The following is an 18,065-nucleotide window of genomic DNA, read 5'->3' as shown; positions in this document are numbered from 1 at the left end:
AACTGTCTCCTCTTCCATTGTTCACCCATTGTGGTGGTCTTGAGCGGCTAGCTGAAAGGTGACCCCTGAACTTTGACTCTAACCCTCTGATACCTTCCAGGGTTGCCGGGTGATGGAAACACAATACATATTCTGCAGGCCGACAGGTGTGTTTCTCAATGTCTGTGATGTTCATTCTGGGCCAGTAAGACCTCTGGACCGCGGTGACACGAGGTGACAGGGGTGGGGGGCGTCGAATGGTTTGTTTTGAAAAACCGAGTACTGGCTTATCCTCACAAGTTTTATCAGGTTTCTTCAGCCAATTGATCTGTCTTAGCCAGGTCCTGAGTCCCGTTGCCCTCTCTGTGTGCCTTACAGCATGATACGTCTTCGATGCGTCTCGTCTCCCAGCTTGAGGAATGTCAGCATTCTTCCTGTTCACCTTTGTCTGTGTGAGGGAGCGTGTTCCTTGGGATTTCGTTCCAGTGAAACTCCTCTGAATGGCCGCGTCGTTGTAGGTGGTCTACATCTCATGTCTTTCTCCGGGAATCCACGCTCTTCGTGCTGAAGATTTATGTTACACTGTCATTCCTAAGATAAAGCACAACTAAAAAACAGTCTAGATTACCTTGGATTTCCAAGTACTGGTGCAGTAGTAATTATTTATGACTATTTCTTTTAAAATTAACTAGCCAAAGACTATGGTTAGTTACTATGCCAGTTAAGTGTGCCATAATTATATTCTGAAAAACCTAATTGGGTGATGTTAGTCTAACTGGTTGATTGCCTTTTATTCAGAGAAGGTCCTGTGTCCATTTGTGGAATAGAGTATATTAAGGTATAGGGTATGACAACTAAGAAGTTGTTCTCAGATTCCCAGCTCAGAGAACCTTTGCTTTAAGGGACACCTCACTGGTCATGGTGACATTTTGACACGATGGCATTTTCTGAAATACACCTTGATGTGTGTTTGTGTGACACCTCGCCCTGCAGCCACAGAACTAGAAGCATTTTCCAAAGCTCTGAAGATTGTTTCAGAATTAGTCTCATATGATGACGAATACGTGCCTTGATTCTGCAAAATTATACACAAACAGGCAGATAGACAGGCAGACAGACAGGCAGGCAGACATATAGACAGGCAGGCAGACAGATAGACAGGCATACATATAGACAGACAGGCAGGCAGACAGGCAGATAGACAGGCAGACAGACAGGTAGACAGACAGACTGACAGGCACACACACATGCATGCACACAGTTCAAGTATTCCTATCATTGTGGGGCCGCTCCAATCATTTCTATAGTATTAATCCCAATCCTTTCTATATGATATGCCTAACCCCTACCCAGCTCTAACCTTAACCATAAGTAACCAAACAAAACACAAGACTTTTGGCAAAACCTTTTTTACTTTTTGAAATGCATTTACAGATTTTTATGAAATTGACGTTTATATTGCAAGGACCTGAAAAATATCTGTACAAGGTAAAAAGGAACAGGTTCTGGCACGGGTGCGTAACGCACAGCCCGACATATCCCAAGATTCATTTCGTGGACCTCTGAAAGATGCAGCCTTCAAAGGCTATGTAGCCCATGACCACGTTCGAAGGATGCAGCCCCTGAATCTGGACACAACCTGTACATGCGCAAAACCCTGAAGATGTGAAACAACAGAGATAATCACTGTACCACTGTGCAAGCTGATACCTAAAGAGGATTAGTACACTTACTAAACAACCTGCAATATGTGCAAATGTTAAAGCTGCATTTGCATGTTTATTGTCATATCTATTATCATACTGTCATCACCTTTATTTATATTTGTGTTTTGTACTTAATTTGCGTTTACCCTCTGGGGGAAGGACATGCAGAGTGTAACTGACTGAGTGTGACTGTTTACTGTGCATATGACAATAAACTTTGGAATTCTGAATGACAGTAATATTAAAAGAAAAACGGAAACAGGAAAGAACTTAATGAAAAGGATGAGGAATGTGGAGAATGACCAGAAAAGAACAAAACTGCACAAAAATGGATCATGTGGTTTAATGGTTTCCCTCTAAACATCTTTAAAAGGTTTTTTTTTTTTTTTTTACTTCCAGTGTTTTCCAGAACAGTCCCCGTTCCTTCTTTGTCACATCTACTGGTTTCTCCAGCCCAGAAGAGCTCTGATCCCCTTGGTTTCACACTAAGGTGATTTTGTTTATCGCTGTTCACCATCATCCAGGTTTGAAAGCATGGCACTAAATTCTGGAAGAAAATATGAAAATAAACCACTCTGTGGTGTGTTTTCTTTTTCGTGGAAATCCTTTCTGAAATGTCCTGTCTCTATTTTGGCTCAGGATTTATTTTTTTTTTATTTCCCCGAAATTGCTATCCTATACTGAGGTGTGTCTTCTGTGCCATCGTGCTATTATTTGCACGGACAATAATGGAAGGCATATATTACTAGACGGATGGTGAAACTGGAGCACAGAGCTATGAAAACACTGTGTCTGCGTCTAATTAATGGGGTCACAGTATAACATAATCCTGGCATCACAATCAGGGTGCAGCCCTGCCATGTGACCTTTGCTCTTGGTCACCTACCACGACCTTGTATTCTATCAGCAGTGTTATGATGGACAGATGGATTGATGGACGGATGGATGAAATCATTTGTAAATATTCTGTGGAGATGTTGAACATGCCGTTGAAGAAAAGGCTGTCTTTACTCTGTTAGGCATTGCAGGCAATAGGCACTTTGTGCACAAGAAGCCCCAACTGCCATTGGGCAAGAGCTTAGCAATTTCTTTACCGTTTTAATACACTATTGAGTTTACAGATTAACAGCTACGGTGAGGAGGAAATTGTCCATGTTCAGTATAAACTGGGACATGAACCGGTGATTAGGGCCTTTATCCCCTACATTTGTATTATCCCTTACAGTTACACACTTTTAGACATAATACTTAATACTTGCAAAGTCAGTAGCTGACGTTCTGGGATTTGTCAAGGCTACAATGGTGAGTGGATTCAAGGGGTCAACAAGAAGAATTCACCATATCAAGCTTTCGTCAACACGGTCATACACTTCAAGGGTTCAAAAGCAGATACCTGATTTATTAAGGGTTAAACATTCCACAGGACTAGGTCCCGTTAATCACTGTTCTATAGCTGTGAACTTTTATACTCTTATGTTAAATATACCACTAGCTAAGTGGCATTAACCTTTCGGCCCAGAAGTAACAAGTGAGATTTATAACTACAGACCCTCCCGGGATGATCCAGTTACAACACCGGAGTCCTGTTAAGAAGTATTGGCCTCTGGCTCTGAACGCAAGCTGATAAGACCCCTTTGGTTCCGCTTCCTCATTGGGGAGAATGAACATCCCAACCGTCAGCCAGCCAATGGCAAAGGCGTGCTGATGTGTGAAGGCGGAGCCAAAGCCGCATCCATCCGCCTCGGCTGAGCCACCCAACATGCAGGTTTGCACCTTCAAAACAGGTGGCGGCCATGTTCCTAGGCTTCAATTATCAGCTCAAAACAGCTGGCCACCTCTATGTCACGTGTTTATAGTCGACAAGACGTCAGTGTTGCAATATGCTCCACGCCACAAATCAACTTCTGTTGGTTAACATCGGCCTGACTCGTGTTTGGGGTATCTGTTCACTTGGAGCACGGTCTTGACTTGTACTATCAATAAACAATTTGCCACTATGATTTTTGATTACTTTGATTAATCTCCAAAAAAATGTTATGAATATGGTTTATTTCATTTCTTTTGGCTGGAACCTCTCCAAATATAATTGAGGCATGATTATAGATTTTTCAGAAGATAGTTTCAGTACCAGATAAATGTAAACGAGTTAAAGGCTCATTTACTACAATGTTGAAGTTACTGTTGCTTACTCTATTTGATTCTATTCTGCTGTGTGGTGAGCGTACTGCCGCAGAATGACTGCCATCGCATCATCCAGTTTGGAGCTACATAGTGGTTTAACTGGGTCCCCATTGGCTCTGTAAATGTAACATTCATTTATTTATTCATTATTTCTGGCCAACATACAACTCAGGTTAGACTGGGGTATAGACAGTTCAGGTTTAACCAAGCAGCTGTTGAATAAGCTGAGGTGTTCGAAGCTTTACGGAATGTTCAGGTTAAAGACAAAGATGACTGCTTAGTACCGCTTAGAGTTTAGTGGTTTGTTTTCCATATTAGTTATGTCCCTGTTGCAATGTCATTTTCAGGAATGCTCGTGAAAAATCTGGCTCCCTTGTCACCTCATCTTGGGCAATTCTGAGGACTGGGACAGAGCCAACATTTGGGAAAGGCTAACTGCTTAATCTCACGCTCAAACGTAGGCATCGGTTTCCCACTTTGCCACAACAGAGCGCAGTGAAGAGCTTTTGCTCTGTGAATTACAGCTTCACTCATTGTTTTGGCTGCAACACTGATATAGCACGTTACTTTTTGATGCTAATGAAAACATAAGCGAAACTTTCTGTAACAAAATGTTTACTGGGAAATGTATTTTGCCTGTATTATGGCATGAATTGAGCCATTCACTGTCTCAAGATAGCTCAAGCCTAGCTCAAGCCTAGACTTCACCTAGGCTAGTAAAGTTTTCTTTTGTTTTCACTATTATTATTATTCTGGACTATTTTTAAAAATATTGTCTTGTATGACCAAAAAGTACTCTAGCTTCAGCTCACTAACAAATGGTCTGGTGTTCTCCTGTATAATTCTCTGCTGCAGAGCAGAATTTAAGCTGTCCTGATCCTGGACAGCCTGCTATGACATGTGGTGTTTGGTTTAATCCAGAGGTCACAAAGTCCCAGGCTAGATAAAAAGCTCCACTCTTGACTGCCTCCATAGAACATCACTCCAAGCTTGGGATGAACAACCACGTTCCTCCCAGCCACATCACTTTGTTACCTATTGCATTTTTTTTACAGTAAAAACGCAACACTGCCTGTCTTAGGCTGATGTTTGTTTGGGATCTCTGTGACTTCCAGAACAATTTGACGACATTCACCTTGATCTCTGAGATTTCTTCCCCATTGGACAATATGTGTCTGATTATGGTTTTATATTTATGAATGAAATATTATGGCACTTACCCAAACTCATTAAACGCCCATCTTGTGTAATATGCTTAATGCGGCTGTTGTTAATTACCTCCAGGTTTCCTGTTGTTATGCTACAAATAAACAGCCTGAGTCTGTCTCAGTGCAGTGGAATGCTGGAGGAATCTCATCTTAAATTATTGAGCTCTTAGTCAGAGGGATACCCTAATTTAATGATCTGAAATGCTTCCCCTTACGAGTCAAGACACATCGGTAGGGGAGAGTGTACTCACCAGCTTTGCGTTGTTCCATCAGCCAATGACTGTTTGTTACACAGATGAAAGACACTCCTGTCAGCCAATGGCTGCTTGTGCACTGTGACATTTATCTGCTAGCCAACATGTAATCATTAAGAAGAGATAAGTACTTAAGGTAGCTGGCATAATACAAACCGCAAATTTGTGTTTTTTGCTTACTTTTATGGCTGGGTATATCCAGGTCTGTAGCCAAAAATTAATTTTGAGTGGGGTTCAAAACCATATGTTTACTATCTGGCTACGTGCCTGGTCAGGCGCAAGTAAATTTTGGTGGTAGTGGGGGGGGAGGAGTTCAAACACAATTTTACTATGTGGCTACGTGGCTGGATATTTCACTGCACCATTTTGAATCATCAATGTAAAAATCTCAAATTCACAAAGTAGTGAAAGAAAATTAACTTAGAATTCAGGACCTCAAGTCATGGATGTTATTTTTGACATATAATGATTAAATCTTCAAATAAAAAAAAAATAACAGAGAAATAACTGTTAAAAGAAATAACATAGTCTATATCTGAACCAGAATTCTTTATTTGTATTGCATGTTGCACATAGGAAATTGATTGGATCACTCCTAATAGCAGCATCAGTAAACAACAACAGGGACACATGTCAAAGGTGAGTACCAGAAACAACAAATAACAATAGCATGTAAATAAACAATACCACAACCAGGATTTAAAATAATACTTCAAATGAAAGCAAATGAAAATTTGTAACTAAGTAAAATGTAGGTACATATCTCTGCAGGATTGTTTTCATCTCCTGTCTGGTTTTCTTCATTTTCAGATTGCATATTCTGAATGTTGACTATTCGTTGACTCAGAAATGCCTCATGAGTCAGTGACAGGGCCAGGCAGGACTCTCGCTGGATGCCACCATCTCAGAATGTCATTGAGGATGTTAGATCACTATCACACCGTGAAAAAGTAGAATGACTCATTTTAAACTACCATTACAACATTTACCTGTTTCTTTTGGGTAAACTATATTAGCACATCCACAGCTAGGAAGGCATCTCCCTGTCAGACATTCTCCACATGGACAGTATGGCTCTGATTATTTAGAAATGACTTTATAACCCTGTCCAGGTAATTCATCAACGGTACGAGCTGGTTTAGGGTCAGACCATAACACAAAGAAGAGGACAATGTCACAATACAAACATTTATTGGTACGTTAATGGATTGTGCGGATATGCGGTTAATTGGTGGTGATATGAAAGTGGGAAACAAATGCAAGCTACTATACAGCTGGTATAATGGTCGGTTGTGTGGATTTGAAAATGAACTACATTACTTAAACAACATCTACTTAAACAACGAGCACTGTGTGGACACTGTTCTACACCAAAACAGCGCAAGCAATAATAGCAATAAGCAACTATGCAAACAAAAATCAGCAATTATAAAAATGTCAAATGGAGCTCCAGTGTTGCTTATCACTGAAAAGCTAGTCTCCGTCTTAAAAAAACAGGATGGAACCCACTTGGACTTGTTTCCATGGATGATGTGCACTTCAAGACGCACGACAGCCAGTCCACATCTTTGCTCTTCACAAATTTCTTTTGATTATACTGTCACTGTTGACAGACGTTTTTTTTTTTACTTTGATGTATCTGTATTTGCGGTGATATTTGAGGTGGATTAAAGCAGGGTCCTCACAATATCCTTGATATGCTGCAGAAAGGCAGATGTTGGATTTTTTTTTGTTCCTTCAAACTCATTCATTTCTGAGTATGCAGGGATTAAGGGGATTCTGGTGCTGTGGCTTGGCCAGGGAACTGAATGATGCTTCATTCATGAGCCAGAATTATTGAACCATTACAAGAAGGGGAACAGAGACACACCTATTGCATCATACATATATAGAAATTCACATACAGAAAAATAGAATAGAAAAATGCATATTCTTATTGGCCCGCGTCCGCAGAAAACAACAAAGACCCAATCACGCGCATGCGCAAAAACAAAGACGTCACTTTATTGATTCGAAAACTGCCCGGTTACGATATGAACCTTCCAGTTTTGCCTGAACAGATTTATCTCCCCAAATACTTATTAAATCCAGCACCTCCCTGTCCCTCCACTGGCCAGCTTCTGTGCTCTCCTCCATGTTTGACACTCTGACGGAGACATATGGTGACTTCCACCTGCGCAGAATTATGACGAACGTCGGTCGAGAGTGACGTAAAAGTTTAATGAATTCCGATTTCGCTGTTCAGACTGAGGTCGCATTGCAAAAAATCAGATCTGTATCCAATTTATGACCACATACTGAAGTGGGCCAAATCGGAATTGAAAAAATCGGATTCCATGTGACTTGTCCTGTTCACATTGTCATGAAAAAATGTGATCTGAGTCACATATGAGCAAAAAAATCGGATTTGGGCCACATTTGTCCTGCAGTGTGAACGTAGCCTCAATCACTAGCATCTTGAAGGTTTTCGCCAATATCCATTGGTAAACCAATCAGCAATGTCCAGAGATCCCTTAATGGTAGTAAATGACTCTACCCAGCATCATGTCATTTAGTAACAGCCCTGAGGTGGAAAGAGGAGTATGCAAAGGGCGGACATGAACGCTCATCCCAGTCTCATGGTTCCTAATCCACAGGGATCTGTTTGACTTCGATTAAATCTGTTCCTGTAGTTATTATAGAAGAGGCAGGAAGGATTTGTTCTAATTTTGGTGATTTGAATCATGTGGCACAACTAAGTGAAACTTTCAAAGGCATTTCCCTGCTCAGAAAGACTTTTAAGATGAGCAAGGATGTGCACAACAGATGCATTGTGTTCCTGATCTTTTCTGCACATTTTCAAGAATGCATAGTTTCTACACACTGGGCAAACTCAGCAATGATAGTTGGAATGTTCTTGTACCAGGCCAGTGGAGACATGGAAAAAGGTCAACTCTACATATTTCTACTGCTCACAATGACCCCACTGGAGCATCAGTTAATAATGTAGATTGTTTCAAACGGAAATAGTTGAATTGTTGAGTGGAAACCCATCCAGCACTACACAGAGTCACTGTAACCCACGCCAGGTCACATGGCTCGATCCACCAATTAGGGACGTCTTTGAGGTGTTTCTGCACAAGCATAGCCTTGGAAAGGTAATTTTGGGAAAGGCCTGATGTTTACAAGAGCGACGGACCCCATCCAACTGGAAGGGGATCATTAGCATTATCACAAAATGTGCCAAGAAAATTGCCTTCCTGACGTTTTGTGGCACCACCCAAGCCTCAGTCGTGTGAACAAACAATATATTAAAGCATTTAAGGCTTTAGCTCATTTCTGGCACCAACCAAGAGTCCTTCTGTGGACCGTAAACAGCATTAAGAATAAAAACTAACAATAATATGGGGCCATAATGTAGCAATTATAGTTGCATTAACACTTTGAAAACATTTTAAAGTTCCAAGCAACACTCTGTTATTCATGTTCTTTAGGAAATAAATCTGTTTGGATCGAAAGGCAAAGGGGTTCCAAAATGCTGACCTGATCTAGAACCTTACCTCAGGGAAGGGAGGAGGCCAAAAACAAAGAAGGACATTAAAATGTTAATAAAATATCTCTAATATCTCAATCTTCTGCCCCAAACACACCATGAAAAGAAAGACCATGAAAAAATAAATTTGTAAAAATCAGCAGATACTCACTATGAAGTAGTAAAAACCCATTTTAGCCTAGAGAATCTATTATGCTAAGTTTATAGTAAACCATGAAAGTAATCTTAGATTACAATACAGCAAATAAGCTGTCGTGCCCCGCTTGTCTGCTCCTCCCGAGTGCCACGCCCCCTCACCTACCTCATGTGGAATCTCCTTGTTACCAGCTGTTTCTTGTTGCTGTCAATGTAAGTCTGCGTTAGGTATGTTTTCCCCATTCCGGTCATTGACGTCCATCCGTTTTATGGCGTATAGTGTTCCTTGTTGTTTTCATATTAAAATTCCCGATTTCCAGGCTCCTGTGCTGCTTCCCCGTTCTGTGCACAAGCAATTGCAGGACATAAGCACTATTTCAGGATATTTTACCTTGCTGAAAAGCATGGAAAAAGTTCTTCAACTTGTCTCGCATTTTGGCGGCCCCCCTGTCAGGGGTGAAGGGGGGCATACAGGTACAGTGCATGTACCACGTAAAGGGTTTTCTCCACTACCAAGGCCTTCTGTTTTAGCTAGCTCGCTACGTTGTGGCTTGTCAGGTCTGGAGCTAGCTAACTTGATCTGACAAGTTACCGAGCTCGCATTACTGGTCATTATTTTTAAGCGATACAAGGAGGCAATTTTAGTAAAGGCATGTTTTAGATTAACAACAAAACTACAGCAACACTACATGAAAATAGTGAGTCTTTTGTTTTAGCATTAATAACTATCTAGCTGGGATGATGACCACATCCACATAGTTAGCTAATCCACATGTATGCTAACATACATTTAACTAAATAAATACTATGAATAAAGGAGGCCCTAATGTTACATTTCACAGATACACTGCAGCCAAGGGATTTAAATCATCACTAGTTACATTTTCGCTAGCATGCTATGTTTTGACTTGTCAAATAGCTAACGCTATCTGACCAAAGAGCCAGCTAGCATTATTGGCCTAATCTAAAATAACACTCCTGGGAATATATACTGTAAAATGCCAGACAGCAGATTGAGCATGGGGACCAAGGACCTTGATGTTAGTCTTGCACCAATGTGCAAGCAGAGTGCCTCACAACTTATTCTCTGAAGGGGCCTTGTTTTAAGCTTATACTGTACACACCAAGGAGCATATTATGTACTAAGTGCCCAAGGGCGGGAGCTCACAACTTATATGGTGGAGGGGCTGGGGGTGGCTCTGGCAGTTAAAGACTGATTTATACTTCTGTGTAGAATCTACGTCATAAGTACAGCATAGCAGCGTACACAACACCATAGCCTGAAGCACACCTCCCCAAGAAATGCGGCCGACAGACCACAACAACTGTGGTTGGTCTTGGAAACATCGTATTTTCTTCTATGCAGACGTTTTGTTGTTGTCAGGAGAAGGTTGTGTTTGGCTGTTGTTGTTAGGGATGTAGCCTTTCACGGTGTTAAAAAACACGGTTACAGACGTGCGCGCTATGGCTGCACGATATTGGAAAATTTCAGATATCACCATGTGATTTATTTCTGCAATAAATATTGTGATATTTAAAAAGGTAATACAAATTTTTCACATACCTGTCTGTGAGTGATTTAATCAGCAAGGATGAAAATGATTATGATTGGCTCGGAGAGCTCGTGCAAAAGCAGTGGTGGTAGTGTTTAAACTGATTTTTAAATAAATACTGGATAATCTTAAAAAAGAGCAATCATTAAAAATGCAAAAAAGTTCTGTTTCCTGCGGTAGAATGAAAATGCTTCAGTGAAACTAAACGTCCAAAGTGGAAAGGGCCCCAGAGGCCCTGATGGTCAGCTTGTGGGGCCCCTGTGGTTAACTGTGATTGCTGAGGGGCCTCCTGGTGGCCTGGTAGTGGGCAAAATGCGCTGTACATGCAGAAGGCCCTGCGGGCCCCTAGTGGTGAGCTTGTGCTGCAATGCTGAGGGGCCCTACATAGGGCTAATTTGTGCTGTACATGTTCAATGGTTCTTGGGCCCCGGTGGTCAACTCTTGCTCTATATGCTGTATATACAGAGGGCCCTGGGTTGGACTCGCGTATGTGAGGGTCATAGTGTTTAGCTCACGCCATAAATGTTGCGACTCATGGCCATTATTAGTCCGAGACCCCCTCCTGCCCAAAGCCCTCGGGCAATGGCCCAGTCCATAATCCAGCTATGACTAGATACCATTTTTGTTAAACTACATAAGGGTGCCCTGGCAGCTTTTGAAAGGTGCATCGTCAAAATAACCCAAACATCCATATCTCCTTTGTACTCGGGGTTAATAGTCTGACTCTTGTACAGCAGACTTCACCCCCCACCCCACCCCTCCCGGTATGGAGCTGAAGTCTTATGGTTTCCAGAGCACATCTGGATCTCCCCTCATCCTCACAGGGATCACAGGCTCCCTCAAATACCAAGGACGGGCTGTAGAAGCAGGTTTGGCTGCTCTGTATGTAGTTTATCAAACAGGCATGAAGGGGCCCTCGTGACTTTTCTGTCCATGAAGACATCGACTTCACATCCCATCAGCTGTGGGCCAGCCTGCTCCAGCATCCAGGGTGACTCTCGTTTTCAACACCTGCTGGCATCACACAGCCTGGTTGGGCTGCTTGGGTGCATTTGCAAGATTTCCATCCATCCATCTTCCATCTGTTAATGCTGGTCAGGGGGCAGGGAGCCTGGATCCTATCACAGGCAACACAGGGCGCATGGCAGCTCCGGGTACAAGCCGGCCGTCTCTCATATCACATCCTTCCTGATCTTCTTTGCTGACTGAATTTCAAAAAGGGACTTTTGAGTTGGTAATGCATCAGTCAGCTTAAAGTGCTGTACTGAAAGACACACACTAAGCTGACTGCTAAAACACACACACACAACTCAGAGCATACAGGTTAAAAACATTTATTAGCTTTCGTGGTCAAGGTCTGTGGCAGAACCCCTCAACCTGGGCTGCTCATCCATCATGCCAGGTTCTCCACCTCCCGGTCCCTGAGAGCTGAACATTCTGAACATTGACAGAAACAGGGAGGCAGGGGGATTTGGCTGCTGACTGGATGGACAGCTTCCAGGACGAGGAGAACCGGGAGGGAAACTCATTCGCAGAGGACTGGAGAACATGAAGAAGGAACTGAGAACCTAAAAGGGGCAAGAACACAAAACCCAAGTCACAAAAATCAAGAAGAAAAAAAGACAAGACACCAGCAGCACAGCTGAAGAATGCTGGCTACTTTGGGTCATGAATCCCCAACACAGAACCTGAATAACCAGAAGCCCAAGACTAAATGCCAGTCAATAGAGTCCATGTACCCACCTGCCACCCAAACCATCAATCAGTACCTGCTGGCTACTAACAGGCTCCGAGGAAACAGGACCACAAACATAAAGAACCTGGAAGACAGGACACCTCCAAGCCCCATAAACCAGAACTCTGAACAGGAAGCAACTCATACTTTTTCAATTCTTAAGTATAATCTTATGCTTTGCTAACATGTTTCCTGTCACACAAATATAGATCATACCATTTAATCAATCAGTTTAATCTAAAACGACTCTAATTTCCTTTTAAAAACATAGTTGATATGATCAATTGGCATGTGGCCCAAAGACTGTTGAAACTGGACCCTGAAATGATGAAATGCCCCGGAACAGACCATAATCACACTGAGATAAGAGCTTTGCAACATTTTAGCAATTGTACTGGTTTTCCTAAAATAGGCAAAATGTATTTAAAAAAACAGCAAAGAACTGTGGAATTTCTGGAAAGCAAAAATTATTTCAGTGAAAATGACTTCTACTCCCTTAACACCTCTTTGACAGTTTTATTAGGCAAAGCAAGAAACCTGCCCATCATGAGAAGCATATGCACACACATGGCTGTATATATTCATAATGTTGCAGGATCATTAACAGGAAACCGATTCTTTAGGCCTAACTTTGAGACTTACAAGGTGTTAAAATCTCAAAACGATATAAGCCCTTAATGTTACGACAGGGCATGGACCACAGCCCAACAGATAGCCTTCAGACAATACAGAGCTTTATTTCAAATGTAACTCAAAAGACTTGGAAACAAAAGAGACCGTAGCGGGTCTAAACAAAGGCAGGTAGGCTATACAAGTACTAACGAAGGCTAAAATTAAACAAGAGGAAGCATGGAGTAAGGGCACGGACTTAGGCTTGCAGTAGGGGATCATGCAGCTACAAACACATTCAATAGCCGAGAGGGGAACTAAGGATAGGCAGGGACCAGAGGTGGATAGTTCAGGTCCAGAGAGTAAAAATCCAGACCAAGATTTTGTTTCAGCCAATCTGTGACCAGGGACAGGTGTGGGTCATTAACCATTACTCAAGCACTAGGAAATAAGAAATTCGAGGAACATAGGACTTAGATACAGACACAGAAGGGGAAAAGCAAGGATCACACAGGAGTACATGTAACCAGAGCCTAATAAACATAGATTAAACCAAAACAGTTATAGAGTGCAAATAATCAAAATGTCCAGTTTTGTAGAAGCAGGTCTGGCTGTTCTGTATTTAGTATATGAAACAGGCATGAAAGTGCTGTCTTTACCCATCTTCCAGTTGGGGATGAATAGCTAATCAGCCTCATCCTTAGCCACATGGTGGCCCCGGAAACAGGTAGAACAATGGGTACTGTAAATCTTAGGGAATCACAGGGAACAGAACAGGGCGACCAATGGAACCCGCTGGTCAGACAGGGAACGATGGGTACTGTAAATCATAGGGAATCACAGGGAACAGAACAAGGCGACCAATGAAACCCACTGGTCAAACAGGGAACAATGGGTACTGCAAATCTTAGGGAATCACAGGGAACAGAACAGGGCGATCAATGAAACCCGCTGGTCAAACAGGGAACGATGGACAGAACAGGACAAGACAGGGACCGACCCTGACGCTTCGCATGTTCAAGTGTGGAAATGCTGCTGTGTATCTTCTCCTAGAAACACTCAGGACATGCAGTGAGGATGCAGTTAATTTTGACAGCCCGAGTTGCCTCCCAGAGACAGTGACATGCGTGTCCCTTGCTCCCGTTTGCTCTGTCACTTTTTAATGCAGATATTGAATTTCGTACCTTTGCCGAACAGCGTTAGCGTTCAGTCACTGGACCCCAGGAATCTGACCACGTGTTATCGCATTAAGAGACTGTGGAAGTGGGCAGGGAGTGAAATGTGACATGTTGGCGCTTTCATTGCCTAGATTGACAGGATGACGGAACTCTGCAGCTACACGGGCTCTGGTAGGTGCAACTCTGGGAAAGTACTCAGCTATGTAACTCTGCTTGGAGTGGATAGCACTTCTTTTTAACGTGAATGTTTTTAATATTACGGAGCGCCGACTCTCACGAGAAAGTCTGCGTCAATCCACAGCATGCAAATAGCTGAAAACTCAAATATGTTAGTTCAGTAACTTCCTGACCAAATAAAATACTACAAGGGCTGCTGTGAAAGATCTGCTTCAGGATGCTGCAAAACCCTTTTTCTGACCCCTGGAGCCTGTGTGTAATAAATACTCACATTGCCACCTCCCATCGCATTTAATAGTTTTGTCTACAATAACTATTTATGCAAATACTCAAAAAAATGCTGGTATTACTTGCCCTGTTATTGGCTAGCAGGGTGCTTGTTAAAATTTCTGTCCGGATCTTGCTCGATTCATCTATCCACCTATCTCTTAGGGCAAACGTTCGATCGTGGGCTCAAGTGGAAGTGTCCTAACGCCCCTTTTTTTTTGGGGGGGGGGGGTATTTTTATGTTGGTTTCTGGTTTTACTGTGATCTAGTAAAACTTGAAGAAGGATCAGATAAAAGTAATCAGTAAATAGAATGATAATAATTAGTGATCGGACATGAAGGCTGTGTTTTTAAGTCTCCTAGTTTTAGTGTTCAGTTGATCATTTTGCAGACAGTTTTATGCACAGACAGTTCAGAAAGTAGAGTTAGACAGTCCATGGAGCAACTGAGGGTCTCAAGGGCCCGACGGTGAAATCACTCTGCTGACCCTGGAATTTGAACTGGCAACCTTCCGATCACAGACACAGTGTCCAAACCCAGCTGAACACACTGAGCTAATGGATGGGACCAGAAAAATGAAATCTGACTTGAAAAATCCCTCTTCCCTGATGTTATTATGGCTGAAGTTCAGGAGCTGTGGTCTATAGGCATCCTGTGACAGATGAATGCGATTATTTTATGCCACATGAGTTTGGAACAAACGCGTTCAATGTGGCATCTTCTAGCTGGTTCAAATACCACTATTTCGCTATATGCAATATAATCAATGCCATTTGTGTACATTTAACAAAAAATCTGTGGATTAACCTAGAAAAATACTTTTAATGGTTAACACATCAGGGTGGATATTCCTTGATGCTGTGGTGGCCAAACATGTCTGCATCTTTTCCAATCCTATGAGGGTCAAGTCAAGGTCCAAAAATATTTTTTATTAACACCATGTGATGTCTTACTTGGTACAGGTGAGTCTTCCCTGGTGATGTGGCGGAGTGATAGGCTATATCTGAATATGGATGGGTGGATGGATGGATGGATGGATGATGATTTATGGACAACAGAAGCAAGGGGCTAGTCAGCCAAATTATCTCTACAGAGACACATCACTCCTCTACAGAGTCACATCACTCCTCTACAGTCACATCACTTCTGTAATTGTTGTATGGCTGTTTATCACAGACCTGGTTATAATAAACATTGCTAAGAAAATCCATCCATCCATCCATCCATGCACTTTCCACATCCACTTAACCAACGAGATGGTGACCCTGTGACCTCTCCCAGGAAGCACAGGGCATGACAGGAGACTGAGGCATGGCGCGTCGGACAGTGTGAAAATACAAATAGCTAGAGTATCACTGACTATCATGGTGCTGAGCCAAAAGTCTCCAAGCTGAGAGTGAACTTGTGGCTTTGACCATGGGGGGGGGGGGGGAGCCCACGTTTCATTGGTTTGTGAAATTCCGCAACTGGGTTTACTATTGATATCAGACGCGATCGTGCCTGCAGAGAATCCTCCGTGGTGTGAAGGGAAGTGGGAAGGACAGAGCCTTCCATGTGTACGCTGAGTGCTTTCAGCTGCTGAGCAGGGCCCTAGTCATCCCGAGGGGGATATCAACACTGACGGGTGAGAGGATTCCAGAGAAAGCCGGGGCTCTGCCCCGCAACCAACACGCTGCACTTTGGGTAGCATGAAGTATGCAGTATTTGTGTAGCCTGAAGAATGTGGGCAGGAGCCTGAAATTCAGCAGACGTGACATAAGACATACTGTGAAGTTTTCTGTTAGTATTATACAACAGTAATGTTTTCAGTGTGAGCTTAGGTTTTACTGCAGTTTTGTGTAGCATATAGCTTCAAGTTTTATTTATCACAGACAGAAACAATGAAATGCTTTCACCATCTGCTTCCATGATTGTGCTTAAAGAGAAATATATGGTAACATTCTAACTTAGCATACTAATCTCAGCTACATACTGATCTCATGTTTGTTTATCCTTAATCAGTCATACCGGCCCATATTTTCCATGCAGTTACTATATTTGCTCGTGATGCATACTTGAGTAGTTACTTTGAAACTTTTGCCCACCCAAGTAAAGTGTGACTGAAATATGTAATCAGGTCAGGTTGAGGACCATGCACTGGTGCGGTGCCTTGCAGCACCCAACTCGGGATCCTGGCTGGTGACCTTCCAGGCCAACATTCGGTCAGCCTCAAGAACTGTGGAGCCACGACACGGCCGAAGGATCAGCCTTAAACAGCCGCTAAAAGTAGCCGGCCTAGCAGGTCACAACTGCAGTGTCACCCGTAAGGACCGTTCCATCATCTACCCTGATTTGTGACTCTCCAAGGGTCAGAATCAGATGTGTGTCATGCTTTGATTCCTCTGTAAGCAGGACGTGGGTCACCATACCACAGATTCTGTCACCTGCTCACAGTTTCGTCTATCTACCCTCAGAACTATCCTTCTTAGTTCCTGGTACAGACTGGAGTTTCCATCACGTCATGCACTGTGACTCGTCTCTGTAATATCCAGGGTGCCTTGCAAGATTAAATATTTCCTGCTAGGAAGACCAGCAACACCAGCACAATCCTCACCAACCTTCAGAGTCTTGTCACACAAGGTCTCCCACATCGTATTAGAATCAGCAATCACACCCAAGTCTGCAAGTTCTCCAAACAAACTGTGTGCAAATTCATTGGTCTTGATCTTGGAGTCTGGACAGGTCCAGCCTCATTCTCCTAGTAGGTGGTAGCCTTCTGGACCTAAGCTGAATCTTCAGAGCAGCAACAACACATCTGTGGTCAGAATTGACAAACTGGGCACTTCTGTGGACCCTGCAGCTCTGTATGAGCCTCCAGTGTCTGCCCACAAGGACGTGACTGATCTCCTACACCACCAGCACTGGAGCGCCCTGCCGTCTCACTCCTCTGCGGCTGGCAGTTCACATCCTAACCCCCCTCCTGCTTGTGTGCAGTTTGCATGCTCTTCTTGGGTTGTACTCCAGGTTCCTCCCATAGTTCGAGTACCCATGGATGTATGTCCTGTGGTGGTTTGGCATTCTATCCAGCGTGTACCCCAATCTCCCCAGTTAAAACAGAACAAACCCAGAACTTTAGTCACTGTTACGTGAAGGTCATCTCAAAGTTGACAGAGAACAATCTTACTGGAACTCCCTGTTTTACATTTTAAGAAAGGTTCTGTTGTTGTCAGCACAATAACATTATTACCTAAACATCCTTTTAAGCAACTAATATTGATAAATTAATTGATTTATGATAAAATGTTTTTTTATAATAGTGCTATATGTGTATACAGCAAACACCCCACCCAGCCTTGAACCCATGACCGCTGGTGTTTAGAGCTAAAGCGTTACCCACTGTCCCACACTTGCGTTCATTGGCTTTATTGTTATTACTTTTAGTTGTAGCAGTAGTTGTAGTAGTGGGGTAACGTTCTAGGAACATCAGGAAAACTGGACACTATGAACGTTTCTATTCCCTAATCGTGACGTTCGCAAACATTCCGAGAATAATTACCAAGACGGATAGATGT

The sequence above is a fragment of the Paramormyrops kingsleyae genome, chromosome 18 (genome assembly GCF_048594095.1).
Source record: "Paramormyrops kingsleyae isolate MSU_618 chromosome 18, PKINGS_0.4, whole genome shotgun sequence".
NCBI classification, from domain to species: domain Eukaryota; kingdom Metazoa; phylum Chordata; class Actinopteri; order Osteoglossiformes; family Mormyridae; genus Paramormyrops; species Paramormyrops kingsleyae.
This window is presented reverse-complemented; position numbering follows the sequence as displayed.